General features: G+C 41.3%; 1 protein-coding gene across 5 annotated transcripts in view; it reads left to right on the top strand.

Moving 5' to 3' along the window:
• The window catches only part of LOC116939626 (protein Smaug homolog 1-like), a 71,505-nt gene that overhangs the window by 16,168 nt on the left and 39,305 nt on the right, over positions 1–16,032 (top strand). The window lies entirely within an intron of this gene.

The raw sequence follows: 16,032 nt of genomic DNA, 5'->3' as shown, positions 1-16,032 counted from the left end.
GTATACATTTGCGTGCAACACCTGGTATTCAATAAGAGACCCATGCAGTTTACTCTTATGCTCTGTAGTTCTGTATTGTATTTTTTTGGCAGCTGTTCTTCGACACAAGATGATTCACTGCAAGAGCTCCAAATCGAAATGTATTCTGACAGTACATTTTAGACACGTTTGTAATTTTCAAATGTTTACAATTCAGGAAATTGGTTTTGTTGGATGACCTTTCTCTTAAGAATTCTGCCATGTGATTTTGTGGGGTCCAGTTGCTTAATGTTGGATCCAGGTGCTTTATGTAATTGAATGCAGGTAGGAATCCCTGCCTGCAGTTCAGATGACCAGTTATATTTTTCCTGTAATTACACCACACTAAATCACTGAAACATAAACGTAAGGATATGCTCATTTGAGAATTAAAAGTAAGAACCCGGGACCGCAAATGAAGGGAAATTAAAGAAACAGTTTAAACCGCCGAATTGTTAAAACATTTAATGCAACTGCAGTGGATATTCATTGTCATTGCTGCAACAGTAAAACGTGATATGGATATTTTAATGAACTCGTACAATTCCCTGTTAAATAATATGCTCTATCTGTTGTGGAGTGGTCGCTCATTTATCCACTGCACAATGAACCTGGCAACCTTGATTTGATTCCCAGCTATTGCTAACACCAAGTGACATCGAATATCTGAACCAATCCTGGATTGACCCTAAAACTAACTCTCCTTGACCAGCTGAATAAGTATGGTCAAACAAGCCTTATGACCCACATTGCATGAATAGATCTTCATCTATCAGCGTGCTAGCCAAGCCCTTGAAAATATAATTCTAACCACCAAAAACTTTGGTCGTAATTCCAAAAAAAATTTGTGATTATAATGACTTTCATAAAGAATAGGATTACATTAAATTAAGGATTCTATGTTGCTTTTTTCACACCATTCCTTTTTAACTTCTTTGGTTCTTTCGGTAAAGTCACGTAGAATGATAATAAAATAATAAATTGATAAAATAACACAATAATATTCTCACGACGTGACTTTACCGAAAGAACCAAAGAAGATGAATCATTGCAGTCACGAAAGCTTTAAATCGAAATTCTTTTTTAATTTCACGGTGCCAATTTATATTATTTTGTTTCAGCGTGTACTTTTTTATTGACGGTAGGTATTTGCAATCGGTGTAATAGCATACAAGTAATTTGTTCCATCGGCCTATTGTCTATTGTTGCATGAACACTCACGTTAGCGGGTGTTTGAGAAAATATTATTGCTTGGGAAATAAATAATCATTGTTCTAAATATTCGTCAAGCCAAGAACTGACAAAGTAACTCGGGCAATACATTGGAGAAAAGCAACAAACAATTCATTGGAATTTTTAATATTCAAACAGCCTTCATTCTTAAACGAGCATCTGGCAGGGCTGATATCTGTGCTCGTACGTTTTTTTCTGAACCAATTGTGGAAATTCCCCTTTCACCGGTGGGGTCCAGTCTTTCCAGAGGACAACTTGGTGGCACCGTGGTTTTAGAGCACTTGACTCGATTGGGAGGTTTCAAGTTTAAATCTCACTTGGGAGTCAATTCATCCCATCATTCGTCTGGGGTTGATAAAATTAGTACCCCTTTGTAGAGAGTCAATAACACCCATCCTGCTCATCTGAGCAAGGAGACACTTAAATTCCTTGATGTGATTACATATTAATTACATAGTGTCTTGTCTTTCTAAATGGATGACATATGGCTTGGAATCCTACAGTCAGCCGTTTCGCACAGGCCTCGGGGAGATACAACATCCAGTTTGAAAACACGGCATCTAAATATAGGGGGGCCCCTCTTTGGCTGTGGAAAGCGTGGGTGCAACTGCTGCAGCCAGCAGAGCATGGGAGAGTGGCGCGTTTAGCAACAACCGAGAACTGAGAGGGGGTTCTCTTTCCCATGTGCCGCTATTGGGCAAGACCCAGTTACTAATCTTTTGGTCTTTGGCTTTACAAAATATTATATATGATTATTTAAATGATTCCCAATTATGGTTGTGTAGGTTATATAATGGTTATAAAATCACCAATAGCACTAAAAGGTAGTATTGAATGCTCTTTGTATTTAAGTGGATATGGAGACCAAAAAACAAATAGCTCTTATAGAATCTAGCCAAACATTGTGTCCTGAGCTGTTCTGAACAAGTTTGGAGTTTTGCTCCTAATTTTTTTAAAGTTAGTCAGGAACACGAGTCGCATCTGTAGTTATGTATTAAAACACACTTGGGTGATGCTGCAGTGATGTCATTCGAGCCTTCCTGACTTAGTGCTCCTGGCTGACATTAAATGCTCCGTTTTATTGCTCTGTAAATAATTGAGAGAACAGTTGCTTGCATACAGTTTTTAAGAAAATGTCAGTTAACATTCAGAATGATAGAAGCTTCGTAAAATAATTCACTTTTTCCAATTATGCCACGGTGATTTAATTAATGGTTAATGAATAGCACACTGGTGCAATTTTCGGCAAAAATTAAATGTTGGCTGTGGGAATCGTACCATCGATCTTGTGCAAACTGGCTCCGTGGCAAGTGCTTTGACCACCACATTATTCATTCGGCCATAGATTTCTTTAAAAAGATCCCTTTAATATTACACAATATAGATATTTCTCATGGCTCATGTGTTCAGCGTGGTATTTTCAATCAGCACTTGGTGAGAGTATATGGCAGATATGTGCATGTGCAGCTAATGTCTATTGCGATGGCTTAAGCATTATTAGGCTTCTCAATGAGTGGTGCATTCCAGACTATGCACTGGGTAACTGGGGCTTTTGAGACCCTTGTGTAAATTGAGCTCTCAAATGCCCTCTGCTCATGCCCTCATTGGTCCAGGACTTGTTCAGCATGTTCACCTGTTCGATGAAGTTTGTGTCGCAAATTGGCCAGCTGTGTGCACGGGTCCTTGGGGCTACAAGAGGACTCTCGATATGACATTTACACTTTCAGTCTATTTACAGCACTCATTAATTAGACATTTTAGTCGGCCTCCTCGCTGTATTGCCGGGTGTTATTAGTCCACTGCAAGAGTGGCTCTGTGGTTCAAGTATTGACTCCTAATTGGAAAGGTTGCAATATCAAATCTCTTTAGAAGTTGCCTCAACCAATCCGTTTTTTAGGGTTAATAACATGATTCCCATTTTGTTTAACTCAACAATTGTTATTTGAATAAACTTGGGCCCCACCTATAGAATGTGGAACTTTGATCACTTGTTCAGGACTGTCAGTGGAGATAAACACCACCCAAGCATTCATAACGTTTCAACATTCAAAGTTAAACAAATTAACGCAGTCATCATAGGATGCATGACTTGCAGTGTCATGGTATTTTTAGTCTAGGTTGCTGTAGCACTGACGGTGCGTTCAGACGACTCAAAAACCCCAGCCTCCTCCCCCAACATCTCCTGCTCCCAGGGGCGTTCAAGCGAAACGTATTTACACCACGTGCTTTACATTACTGTACAATCGTCATGAGCAGCAAAACTCTACGGATATAGTACAAATTTCATAAAGAAATGCATACGATTCATCATGAAAATAGTTTTCTTTGGTTTTCTCTGTAATCATTACTGGACACTGCCTAAAGCTCTGCTATGTTGCCATGATTTTTTTTTTCACTTCTACAAGGCGGCCGAGGTTTGCTCTTGGAGTAATGAAAGAGGCACTGCTTGCTCAGGGGGTGGAACATTCCCTTCAGTTAGCCAATGTAAGACAGGCTGTGCTTTCATTTTCTTTTTTAATATATAAAAAAGCCAGACATTCTCACAAGCCCAAATTTCAACCTGTGCAGTGAGAAAACTGCAAAACTATTCATTCAGACTGCACGCATGAGCTCGGCGGGACACCCCGGCAGCTGCGTGTTCGCTCTGAATTTAACGCCATCGCATTCCGTTGGAGTCCAGCCACGCCACGTTCCTAAAATATGCAGGGTGTGCTGAGTCTAGTGCCACGAAAAATCACAAACCGCTTTCAGTGGTCCACGGTGAGAGCCTTGGCGTGGCATGGCCTCACCCATCCATATGTTGCACGGAAGTCGCGAGGTGGCAGCTTATCTCTTAGTCCTGGACCAGTTGGCTGCTGGGGGGAGGGAGCCACGTGGCCCTTAAGTGACCGTATTCTGCGTTCTATTTGGGATTTGTTTACATTGTGTCACCAGGACAAAATTCTTGATGCGGTAGGTCACGTTGGAGCCGGGTGTCTGCTCAATTTTTCCTGCCGCGTGTGCCGGCTATATTTAACGTCGGAGCCGGAAAGGGCCCGTTCTTGTGCTTAACCCCTGATGTTGACATCAACATCAAACCCGATTAGGTGTTCTCCACCTTGGAAGAAGTAACCTTTTGGCTGCACTGCTATGGGATGCATGTATTTTTCTCAGACAGTCATGACCTACAGTGAGGGAAAAAGTATTTGATCCCCTGCTGATTTTTGTACGTTTGCCCACTGACAAAGAAATGATCAGTCTATAATTTTAATGGTAGGTTTATTTGAACAGTGAAAGACAGAATTAAAACAACAAAATCCAGAAAAACGCATGTCAAAAATGTTATAAATTGATTTGCATTTTAATGAGGGAAATAAGTATTTGACCCCTCTGCAAAACATGACTTAGTACTTGGTGGCAAAACCCTTGTTGGCAATCACGGAGGTCAGACATTTCTTGTAGTTGGCCACCAGGTTTGCACACATCTCAGGAGGGATTTTGTCCCACTCCTCTTTGCAGATCTTCTCCAAGTCATTAAGGTTTTGAGGCTGACATTTGGCAACTCGAACCTTCAGCTCCCTCCAGATTTTCTATGGGATTAAGGTCTGGAGACTGGCTAGGCCACTCCAGAACCTTAATGTGCTTCTTCTTGAGCCACTCCTTTGTTGCCTTGGCCGTGTGTTTTGGGTCATTGTCATGCTGGAATACCCATCCACAACCCAATGCCCTGGCTGAGGGAAGGAGGTTCTCACCCAAGATTTGACGGTACATGGCCCCGTCCATCGTCACTTTGATGTGGTGAAGTTGTCCTGTCCCCTTTGCAGAAAAACACCCCCAAAGCATAATGTTTCCACCTCCATTTTTGACGGTGGGGATGGTGTTATTGAGGTCATAGGCAGCATTCCTCCTCCTCCAAACACGGCGAGTTGAGTTGATGCCAAAGAGCTCCATTTTGGTCTCTTCTGACTACAACACTTTCACCCAGTTGTCCTCTGAATCATTCAGATGTTCATTGGCAAACTTCAGACGGGCATGTATATGTGCTTTTTTGAGCAGGGGGACCTTGCGGGCACTGCAGGATTTCAGTCCTTCACGGCGTAGTGTGTTACCAATTGTTTTCTTGGTGACTATGGTCCCAGCTGCCTTGAAATCATTGACAAAGATCCTCCCGTGTAGTTCTGGGCTGATTCCTCACCGTTCTCATGATCATTGCAACTCCACGAGGTGAGATCTTGCATGGAGCCCCATGCCGAGGGAGATTGACTTCTTTTGTGTTTTTTTCATTTGCGAATAATCGCACCAACTGTTGTCACCTTCTCACGAAGCTGCTTGGCAATGGTCTTGTAGCCCATTCCAGCCTTGTGTAGGTCTACAATCTTGTCCCTGACATCCTTGGAGAGCTCTTTGGTCTTGGCCATGGTGGAGAGTTTGGAATCTGATTGATTGATTGCTTCTGTGTACAGGTGTCTTTTATACAGGTAAGCTGAGATTAGGAGCACTCCATTTAAGAGTGTGCTCCTAATCTCAGCTCGTTACCTGTATAAAAGACACCTGGGAGCCAGAAATCTTTCTGATTGAGAGGGGGTCAAATACTTATTTCCCTCATTAAAATGCAAATCAATTTATAACATTTTTGACATGCGTTTTTCTGGATTTTTGTTGTTATTCTGTCTCTCACTGTTCAAATAAACCTACCATTAAAATTATAGACTGATCATTTCTTTGTCAGTGTGCAAACGTACAAAATCAGCAGGGGATCAAATACTTTTTTCCCTCACTGTATATGCAGTCTACGGCAGTATTTATGTAATATTTTTACTTAAATCGTCTCCATGTTCAAACGAGTGGTAGATAGTTTGTGCTCATCTCCTTTGGCAATCTGAGCCAGTGGTGGGGGGTAATTTTGTGAATTGAACAAACACCGTTGACTTCCATGAAGTTGTACCTATATTATCGGTTTTAGAGAGCTAATGGGCTCAATTGCTTATCCATGAACTTGACCTGTGGTATTGCTGCACAACCTTTTCTTACAATTTGGTTTTGATTGTACATTATTCTATTTTACAATAGTTTAAGTAATTGTATTATATCACGTTATAAATGAATATGGAAAATTATCGCTGTGCACGGCTTTAACAAGTGAGAAAGTATCAAATATAATGAAGACTGGAAAGATGTTAACTTTCCAGACAGTGACACATTTGTCTTGGACTCAGTGTGATGCTGTGGCAACTCGTAGTCCAAAGGTTGAGAGTTCAAATTCTTGTTAAGGGTCGACTTGTCCTTTTTCCACTCTGGATCTAATTCATTGAGTGTGTCTTGGTGGGAAATTAACATACGTTGTGTCCATCGTAGGAATGTGAACGTGGAATGTTTCTGTGCAGAAAAAAAACATCTTGTGCAGATAAATTTCGTTTTGAAGCTTTCGTGACTGCAGGGATTCATATTCTTGGTTCTTTCGGTAAAGTCACGTAGAAGGGAAACAATATATTTTTATTATTTTATTGTTTCCCTTCTACGTGACTTTACCGAAAGAACCAAGAATAAGAATTTTATTGTTTTATTTTTATTATTTTATTATTCCCTTCTACATGACTTTACCGAAAGAACCAAGAATATCTTGTGCGGAGTCCGTTGGGTATATGAGCTTACACCCACACTCGTGCATTGTGATGCATGTGATTATACCCACACGCGTCCTTTGAATTGCACATGCAGTAATCATGGCAGTACACAGCACACTGTAATTATAAGAAAAATAACGCATTTATTTTTCACAGTACTTTGCCTGTTTTGCCCACATACTACACGTTTAGGCATTATTATTGGGAAGCTGTCTAGCAGGTTTCAACTTACGGTGAAATGATCAGCTCTCTCTGCTTAATAACCTGCAAATATATATGAAGTGGTTGACCAGGATTCTAACCCAAGGACTCAGCAGTGTCAGCCCAGTTCTTTGACATTGGCATTAACCCTGTGAGCCAGCCATCAACCTCAGTGCCAGCCTCTATTTAAATATGGAAAATAAGCAGACTTTGTTGGCAAAAGGTACGACTCTCCAACTGCCGCCACCTCTCTGGTTATGAACATGGGTACAATTCATAGCGTGTGACATTTTTTTTTTAAAGCGATTTTGTAAATTCTGCCTCATGCACAGTGCTTTGAAAACAAACCTATATGCTTTACTGGTTGCACACATGCCGTATTTCGTGAGTTTTGTAAAACAAAACCACACTCATTCCAACAGCACTGGGTTGTACAGATTGCTCTGTTGCTCGGTGTGTACGTGTTAGATTTTGAGTGTGTTTGTGACCCACGTGTATTCGTCAACCTGTGATCTCCAACAACCCTACCCCCTGTTTGTGAAGCCTCTTCAAATCGGGCCATTCATCACGATGCAATATGCCTCCCCCTACCTCCTCATCTCCACACCCTCATCCCAAGCCACCTCTCTCTGCCTCTCTCCATCTGCCCCCTTTTCTCTGCCTCTTCCTTCCTTCCCCTTTAACCAAGTACTCCTGCACTGGTCTTAAATTCCATCCAGATGTGAGCGGCCTGCTCACTGTTGCCATGCCCATGCGGCTGGGGCTTTTGTACAAACACATAACAGGAAATGACAGAAGCAGAACAAAAGAGAGGGGGTTTAGAAAGAGGGAATGGGATACACGGAGGTCCTGAGAATCAGACAACCTCCCAGCCAAATGTCCTCATGCGATCCACTCGTAGAACAAACTTTCACACCAAGTCAAATTCTGTCCTTAGAGGTCCTTCCTGTCATTGCAGACATCCGTATTTGTTTAGTTGTCATATTATTCGTATAGGTTTTATTTTTGTCATTTATGAAATAATAATGTATGTAGAATTGCCACATTGCAATATGGTTAAAGTGCTCCTCTCACGTTTGCAAAAATACAAATAAATCGGGGCACGAGTTTTGTGAGAAGTCAGCAGTGGTGGGATACCAGATCTTGCAATAGGTACTTGGAGATTCCTCTAATGACTCAGAACCACTAACAGTGATTAGTCCTGCTGCATAGTAATTTGAAAATGGAGACACTGACTTCCTTTCCTATAAAAAGGCTTGTAAATAAAAAAATGTGTGAACTGTGTTCAATAATTGTTCCTTAATTAGGCAAGCTAAGTAGGACAGTGCAAATATAATTTCACGTGAAACGTTTTACTGTATTTTTAGAGTTCAAGGAACCCTGCATAGCTGTTTGAGCATATGGATCTGTGAGAGATATACGTACTAAACTGGGGGAGGGTTCTAATATTAAATCGCATCTGCGGAGGGTAGAATGTGTTCTTTTAATCCTCCTGGCTCGATGTGCCAAGGTGTTATATTTATTCGCAGTTGTCATTTACGAAGTGAATGAATGTATTCTTCATAGACCCAATGCTGAGTAAATCCATTGTTTATATTTTTTTATTTTAACATACTTTTCAGTTTCTGGCCGTCATAAGGCATAGACACTTCTCGTTAAATTTGGCAGAGCATCACGTAGTTGGTGAATTGCCCCAGAAGACTATGTCTCTCACCCAGCACTCTGATGGTGCTCCCTCATGCTCTATATAAAGTGGTTCGCTGCATATCAATGTAGATTTTTATTTGTATGTAAATACTAGCAGTGTAAATTTTGACTTTCGTGACTGCAGGAATTAACATTCTTTCGTTCTTTCGGTAAAGTCACGTAGATAGAAAAAAATAAAAGTAAAGTGAATAAAAATACCACGACGTTTCGATCGCAACACAAGCGGTCGTCATCAGGACAACCGCTTGTGTTGCGATCGAAACATCGTGGTATTTTTATTCACTTTATTTTTATTATTTTTTCTTCTATCTACGTGACTACCGAAAGAACCAAAGAATACTAGCAGTTAATTCTAGATTTGAAGCTTTCGTGACTGCAAGGATTCATACTCTTAGGTTTTTTTCGGTAAAGTCACGTAGGTAAAACAAATTAAAATAAAATTAAACAATTAAAACGCGACGTTTCGGAGGCAACGCAAGCTTCCGTCTTCAGGTGCAGCGATTTTTTGCTGTGACTGGTCCCACCTGAAGACGGAAGCTTGCGTTTAACTTTGGTCATCAGGGAGTACTAGTTCATTGCTTTGGCAAAGGCCTCTTCAGCTACTCAACCACTTGTTCTGAAAATGTTAAATTCTTAATGATCACCATCTTCATAGATATGCCCATGGGGACCAGACTTGAATTGACATCACAAAATTGCCTTTTGCATCTCCAAGGTAAGTAATGCATTTAATCCAAAGCCTATACAGACTGACATTCTATAAATGAATACAAGACCAGTCATTTTGAAACTGTACCCTTTTAAAGCAGTGCTTTTAAAGCTGTTGAAAAGTCTGGTCATTTTGTTTATACTTTGTGAGATTAAGGTAGGTTTAGCATGGCGTTGCAAAGCAACATATCGCTCTAAGTTATTGTTGCCAAAGCAGGAATAGAATATAATTATAAGTTAAGTTATATAAGGGGTCAAAAGTGGAACGTTGGAGCACTTGCCATTTTTAATAACCGTGTCTGCATGCACTTTCTTTTTCAAACGAGACCAAAGCAAAATATTGGCTTCCTTTAAGGAACTTAAACATGTTATACATACTTCAAAAGTGCACTTACTACTTTTAAAATATTAATTTCGTCAACTTTTCTGTTCGTCCGTCTGGGTTCCTGCTGCCAAATAAAATGCTGACATTGTACACCTGCAATATATTAATTATCGACTGAAAATGTGATTTTAAAAAAAAATAGTAGCTTTTTTTTTACACTTTTTTTTTTGCAGAATATAGAACTACTGAATGCATGGCACTCGAGACTTCCATCTCAGCCAGAGATAATCTCAAATGAGGTTTTTAACAATTAGGTTGTTATGATCTTGAGAAAAGGACATGAAAAATGCAAGGTTTCGTTAAATAGAACAATTTGGAGTTAAGAATTCTCGGCAAAACAGCAATCTCCTCCCGAGTCATCTTTTTTTTCAGAGTTTGACCAAACAACCCAATAGTCAGCCGGTCCAAGTTACACTTGGTTACAAAATTATTTCAAAATGATTTTCCTTATAGCAGCCGTTTGAGTTGGCAGTGTGGCGACATTGCCCCTCACCCATCCCCGCAAACCGCACATGGCCCCGACACCCACCGCCCCGTCTGGGTAAGACACTTGTGCCAAATGCCACGTGCCCCATGTGGCGAGGCCAGTGGGGTATTGGGTAGGCAGTTGCACAGAGACTGGACTTTATATATAAAGACAAATATCCCCCATAGAGGCCTGTACACCACAGAAGCAAGTGCTGTAAGTGAGCACCTGTCACAGCCAGCACAGCAAGGGGGTGGTGTGGGCAGCAGCATGCCCAGCTGCCTTTCCCCCCCCCCCCCCCCCCCCCACATTTTCTTACATTTACATGCCACACCAGGTTAATGCTTTATATGCCACTATTCTGCAAGTTTTGGCATTTAAACCAGGTCGTTGGGATTAAAGTGCAGTGCACTAACCACTGCACCACTGCTCACCTTGTTTATATACATACACACATGTGTGGATGATCTAAGATGGGTTATGATTTGCAGATGCTCACTCAGGTTTGTTCCCTGTCGACATTAGTGTCTGCCATAGTGCTGGCTGGATGTTTGCACTACTATCATGCCCTGAGACTTGACCTGTGCCTTGTGTGTCTGGAGAGAATTAGTGTATTTTGGATGGCAATGAATAGCTCTATATACACATGATCCAGCCCTACCTTGCCTTTCTGTATTATCATCACCTTAGTGTATTTTTCCTCATCTACCATACCCGTGTGATCTGTGCTATTCTGATACATCACAGCGATATTTGGATTCATAACATAGTACGTTAACCACTGCCATTGAGCACGACATGTTTTGAAAATTATCTCCAGAGATCGCAGTGTTGTGCAGGACAAAGGTTTGTATGGGTGTAGATTTACTTACTGACAGATGATCGTGGCCTAACCTACACTGCTTTACTTGGTATTTTGGCAGTGTAGCATGAATAAAGTGTGTATATGGCATCTCATGTCTCTTGTAGACTGCACATGGTACTCACAAATGTCCTTGATGAACTAGGTGCTACCATACATGCAAAATCTTACTTTTTATGAGGTGTGACTGCACAGTCTAGCGGTTGGTGTGCGTGCTCTTGGCCAGTTTGCACAATTCAATTTCCAACATCCCTTGATTGATGGTAGAAAAATGTTAAGGCCCTGTGACATCATTTGCAAGAGTAATGCCATTGTGTAGTAGTAGTAGTATTATTAAGCAGAAACAGGATGGTGTTATGACAAAGTGCCTAATTTAAAACTTAAATCCTGGCCAAGGGTGCATTTAGCCTATCCGTCCTTCTGGGGTCAATAATGTGAGTAACAGTGTGAAGGAAGTCAACTTGGAATTCCTATGAATAAAGTAGAATTTTCACCGCTTTCTCAGCAACACTTTGAGCATGGCCTAACGCTCATTTTGATACAAGTACGTAAAGGACGAAAGCCGAATCTTGACAATGCCCTTAAACTGAATTACTTATATATGAATATTGTATCTTCCTGTTGTATTTATGTTTGTGGTTTTTTGTTGTTGTACAGGTTCGAACAAATATTAAAGCAACGTTATTTCATTGAAATGTAGGCCGAGCAAAATTACTTGTATGACCGTAGTAAACCTTCAAGGAATGTGTATATGAGAATTCATCGAGTTAACCAACAACAGACTACAACAAAACCCACTGCAAACGCTGAGCATTGCAAGTTCAAGGCACATTTTTTCTTTATTATCTACTTGCTTTGTATTAGAGTTGAATGCTTCTATTCATCAATCAGATTCATGTTTAACTACGTGAAATTAACAATAGCTATCTCTAAGCAACGGCGGGTTTGTCCTGGTTAAATCAAATACATTTAATTAAGAACAGGGGAGGGCTGAGTACCCGCTGATGAATCTGTGTGTGTGTGACCTCAGCAAACTGGCCTCTTTACACGATTCTTGTGCTAAAAATGGGGCTCTTATGAGCTGTTTGCATTGAAATGTTTCCTGTTATGATTGGTCACGCTGGTGAGGCAGCCGGCATGATGAGGCTCATCTGAGAGCGTTTATTATTAGAGGGCCAGACTGCACACGGTCACTTTGCCTGCTGTTTTTACACAAATGCATCTTTCTGCGGTTATGTACACGGTGGGGGGGGGGGGGGGGGGGGTGCTCGTGGGGGGGGGGGGGCACAACCACTCGACATTGAGCGGTTGCTGCCCTCTCTTTGCTTATTTCTTCCTTGAGCGTGTACTGATGGTGGTGGTTCTCACTATGCGTTGCTGCTACATGTGCTTTCCTACGATCTTCCAATGAGCAATGTGCAACCAAAGGATGTTGCTGCTGAGGGTTCACAAGGGGGCTTTCGTCTCAAACGTTACCCACCACCACCTCAGCGTACTGCATTTCAAATTTGTTTATTAAACTCACAAATCATGTGGTCGACTTCTCTCGTCCATCGATCACGCGTTTCATCGTCGGTGACAATGTGCTCCCTTTGGTGTCACTACCCTATTTGCTCGTTAACTTGTTCATGTTGCTGTTGTAGGAAGCCACTGGAGCTATGCTTTTTTTAAAATCTATATTGAACACTCATTTCTTTAGAACTGCTTTTTGTGTTTAGTTTGTTGTCCTTCGCCCGCACCTCTGATTAGCACGCTTGGCTACATACGGTGTGAAAGAAGTTCGACATACATACCACATGTCGAGATATTTCCTTGGCCTTGCTGCAGCGAAGTTGGTTTCATTCCTCCAGGTGAAAACAATTTTTCACAAAGCCTCCATATGTAGGACTAGTGCTGTGTTAATGATGTATAACTAGGTAGTTGCTGCTGCTGTTTTTACAATGTTTTCAGTGGCAGTATCAACATGAGTACTTTGCCATGCTGGCGATGTAGATTCATCGTGATTGGGATTAGCCAGTGGCTAGCCACAAGCTGCAAATTGTATGTCATGCGTTCAAGTCTGTTTCGGGGTTGACTGCAGTGATTTTTGTTATTTGTTTACCCAAGAAAACCTCAAATCCTCATTGGGCTGTTAAGTCAAGAAAACTGGAGTGCTGGAAGATAATATCAGTACCACTTGGTGACAAATCAGTAGTGATTATTCTGTATAGCTGCCGGGCCTTGCCACATTAGTGTTGAATTTCCATCACTGGCTTAGGGACACCCCAGTGTAGATGAAATGGGTGCTGCACAACACTCAAAAAGTACCTTTATTTCTTGCTATAGTGGCATTGCTTCACGCTGCATGCAGCGAAAGTGGTATGGCTGGCCACAGGTGCTGTAAAGAAAGTAACATTTGGTCGCACTTAACATTCTTACAGCCGTGCTGTTGCAGTAAACAGCTGTCTGGCCAACTCGCCCAGTGTAATGCCCCCATGTGCTTTCACTGCGGTGGCTTTTTTTTGCTTTTCTGCTGTACTCACTAAACAACAGTGGCGGAGTGAGAAGGCTGTCGAGTTGCCGGGATCTTTGGTTCAAGGCTCGGCAATCGCTCAGGATTTGAGCAAGTTTTCAAGTGACATAAGTCAGTAACTGTACAAATAGCCATCACATATCAAATTTGGGGTTTCACTCAACCGAAAACGTCAAGTTTTTGTGCAATAAAAGCACTCTTTGTTGAAGTAGAATCCTATTGGAAGTGACTTCAGAAGTCGTTTTGTGATCTTTTTTTTACTGTAGCTATTGCAGTAAATGACATGATGCCTCAAATCACAATTGGAATATTATTGTCGATCATTTTTAAGGCAGCCTTAGGCTACTTATTGCAAATACTTGGAATATTGACATCAAACCCTCACTGTCTGCCCCATCCGTTTGTCCATAGTCACGTCACCATTTTCATTATAAACCCCCCCAATTCTGGTCGCTACGAATTTTGCCACAACATTTACCAATGCCATTGCTGAGATCCATATAGTTTTTCGCGCAATTGAGTACAAAGTAAAAAATCAAGACGTTTCTCTTCATACGACTACCGGGGCCGGTGGTTGCGCACGTGGCTTAGAAAATGGGTGAGTGTGCACCATGGGGGAGGTAGGGGGCGCTGTGGAGGTTGCGTTTGAGGAGGTGTGGGAACCGTGCTAATCAGAGGTGTGGGGGAAGGACAGTGTCATACTAAATTTTGATTTAAAGCTTTCGTGACTGCAGGGATTCATATTCTTGGTTCTTTCGGTAAAGTCACGTAGAAGGGAAAGAATAAAAATGTAAATCAATAAAATAATATATTTTCTTGCTGTGGTTTTCACACCTGATGATGATTGCTTGTGTTGCAGTCGAAACGTCGTGAGAATTTTATTGTTTTATATTTTTATTATTTTATTGTTTCCCTTCTACGTGACTTTACCGAAAGAACCAAGAATAAAAAAGTATCGATTTAAAGCTTTCTTGACTGCAAGGATTCATCTTCTTTGGTTCTTTCGGTAAAGTCACGTAGAATGAGAATAAAATAATAAATTGATAAAATAAAATAACACAATAATATTCTCACGACGTTTTGTGGCCGAAACGTCGTGAGAATATTATTGTGTTATTTTATTTTATCAATTTATTATTTTATTCTCATTCTACGTGACTTTACCGAAAGAACCAAAGAAAATATAAAAAAGTAGTTGTAAAGAAATCAATTTTCAATCTAGATTTAATTGTGCATAGCTCAAAGTGGCTTCCTAATATCGGAAGGAAAAGCTTTCCAGTTGGCCACAATAAGCGCATCTGTAAGCGCGCAATGCAGTGACCGTCTTTGTTCGATAGCTCTCCAAAAACCGCTGCGAGGATGACCCAAGAGTTCCCGTGATGATTTATGCACCTTGACGAGATCAGCAAGGTATTGTGGTTCATTTGTGGCAAGCACCTTGTGTGTGATGAGTGCGACCCTTATGCATTCGTTCGGCAACCGGAAGCCAATTCCAGCTTGGCGAGCACTGGAGAGATACAATTGGATCTTGCAGTACCCGTCACACTCGCCCTTTCCACGGGGTGCCCAGGTCGGAGATGTTGAGGCCCGGGGGAATATGCCCCCGGGTGTGCCCCCACAAGAGTTGGTTACAGAGGGAGGGGTGAGTGAGTGCACAGGGGCCACATGTACAGTACGTTTGTGTGAATGTAATAACGAGTTGATGAGCTGCGTCGGTGAAATTGTCTTCAGTGAATATATTGAGGCACACAGAGTTGTAGAGGTTCGGTGATAGATGGTTGCAGACAGTGGTTGCTCAAACGAGTGATACAATGCACCTCAATGAGTTGATTATCTGACATCACGAGGCTGTCTCTTGTAAACTTCAATCATTTCCAGTGGAGAAACAACGATCTGTTTATTACTTGTTTACTAATCTTCCTCCATAATGATGATGTGTCAGTATGTATATACTTATCTGCGTCTCCACATGAGTGTGCTTCTGCTTGTACCACGTTTTGTACGGTGAACTCCGCTTGTCACGATATTCTTGAAAATGTCTCACAAAATTGTACATTCACAGATTAGCCTTATATCTGAAGTTCTTCAAGATATACGGATATGGTGTAGGGATCTCTGAGGAATAATACACTTGTTTAGTGTACTGGCTGGCCAAAAGTTTACTTAAATTACAAACAACCATTACAAAGATCCCCATTAAGGGCTGAGTTTGCTATACAAAGCAGGTTGGGTATTGCCAAGCTCACAGCTAAAGGGCATGTTAAGGCAGGCTTGGCTGCAGTTCCAAAAATTAATATCTACAGTGTAGGTGATTCACAATTTGACAATGTCCTCTAT

Source organism: Petromyzon marinus, chromosome 6, assembly GCF_048934315.1.
Source record: "Petromyzon marinus isolate PM22_M1 ecotype Great Lakes invasive population chromosome 6, UKy_Petmar_22M1.pri1.0, whole genome shotgun sequence".
Taxonomy (NCBI): Eukaryota; Metazoa; Chordata; class Hyperoartia; order Petromyzontiformes; family Petromyzontidae; genus Petromyzon; species Petromyzon marinus.
This window is presented reverse-complemented; position numbering and strand designations above follow the sequence as displayed.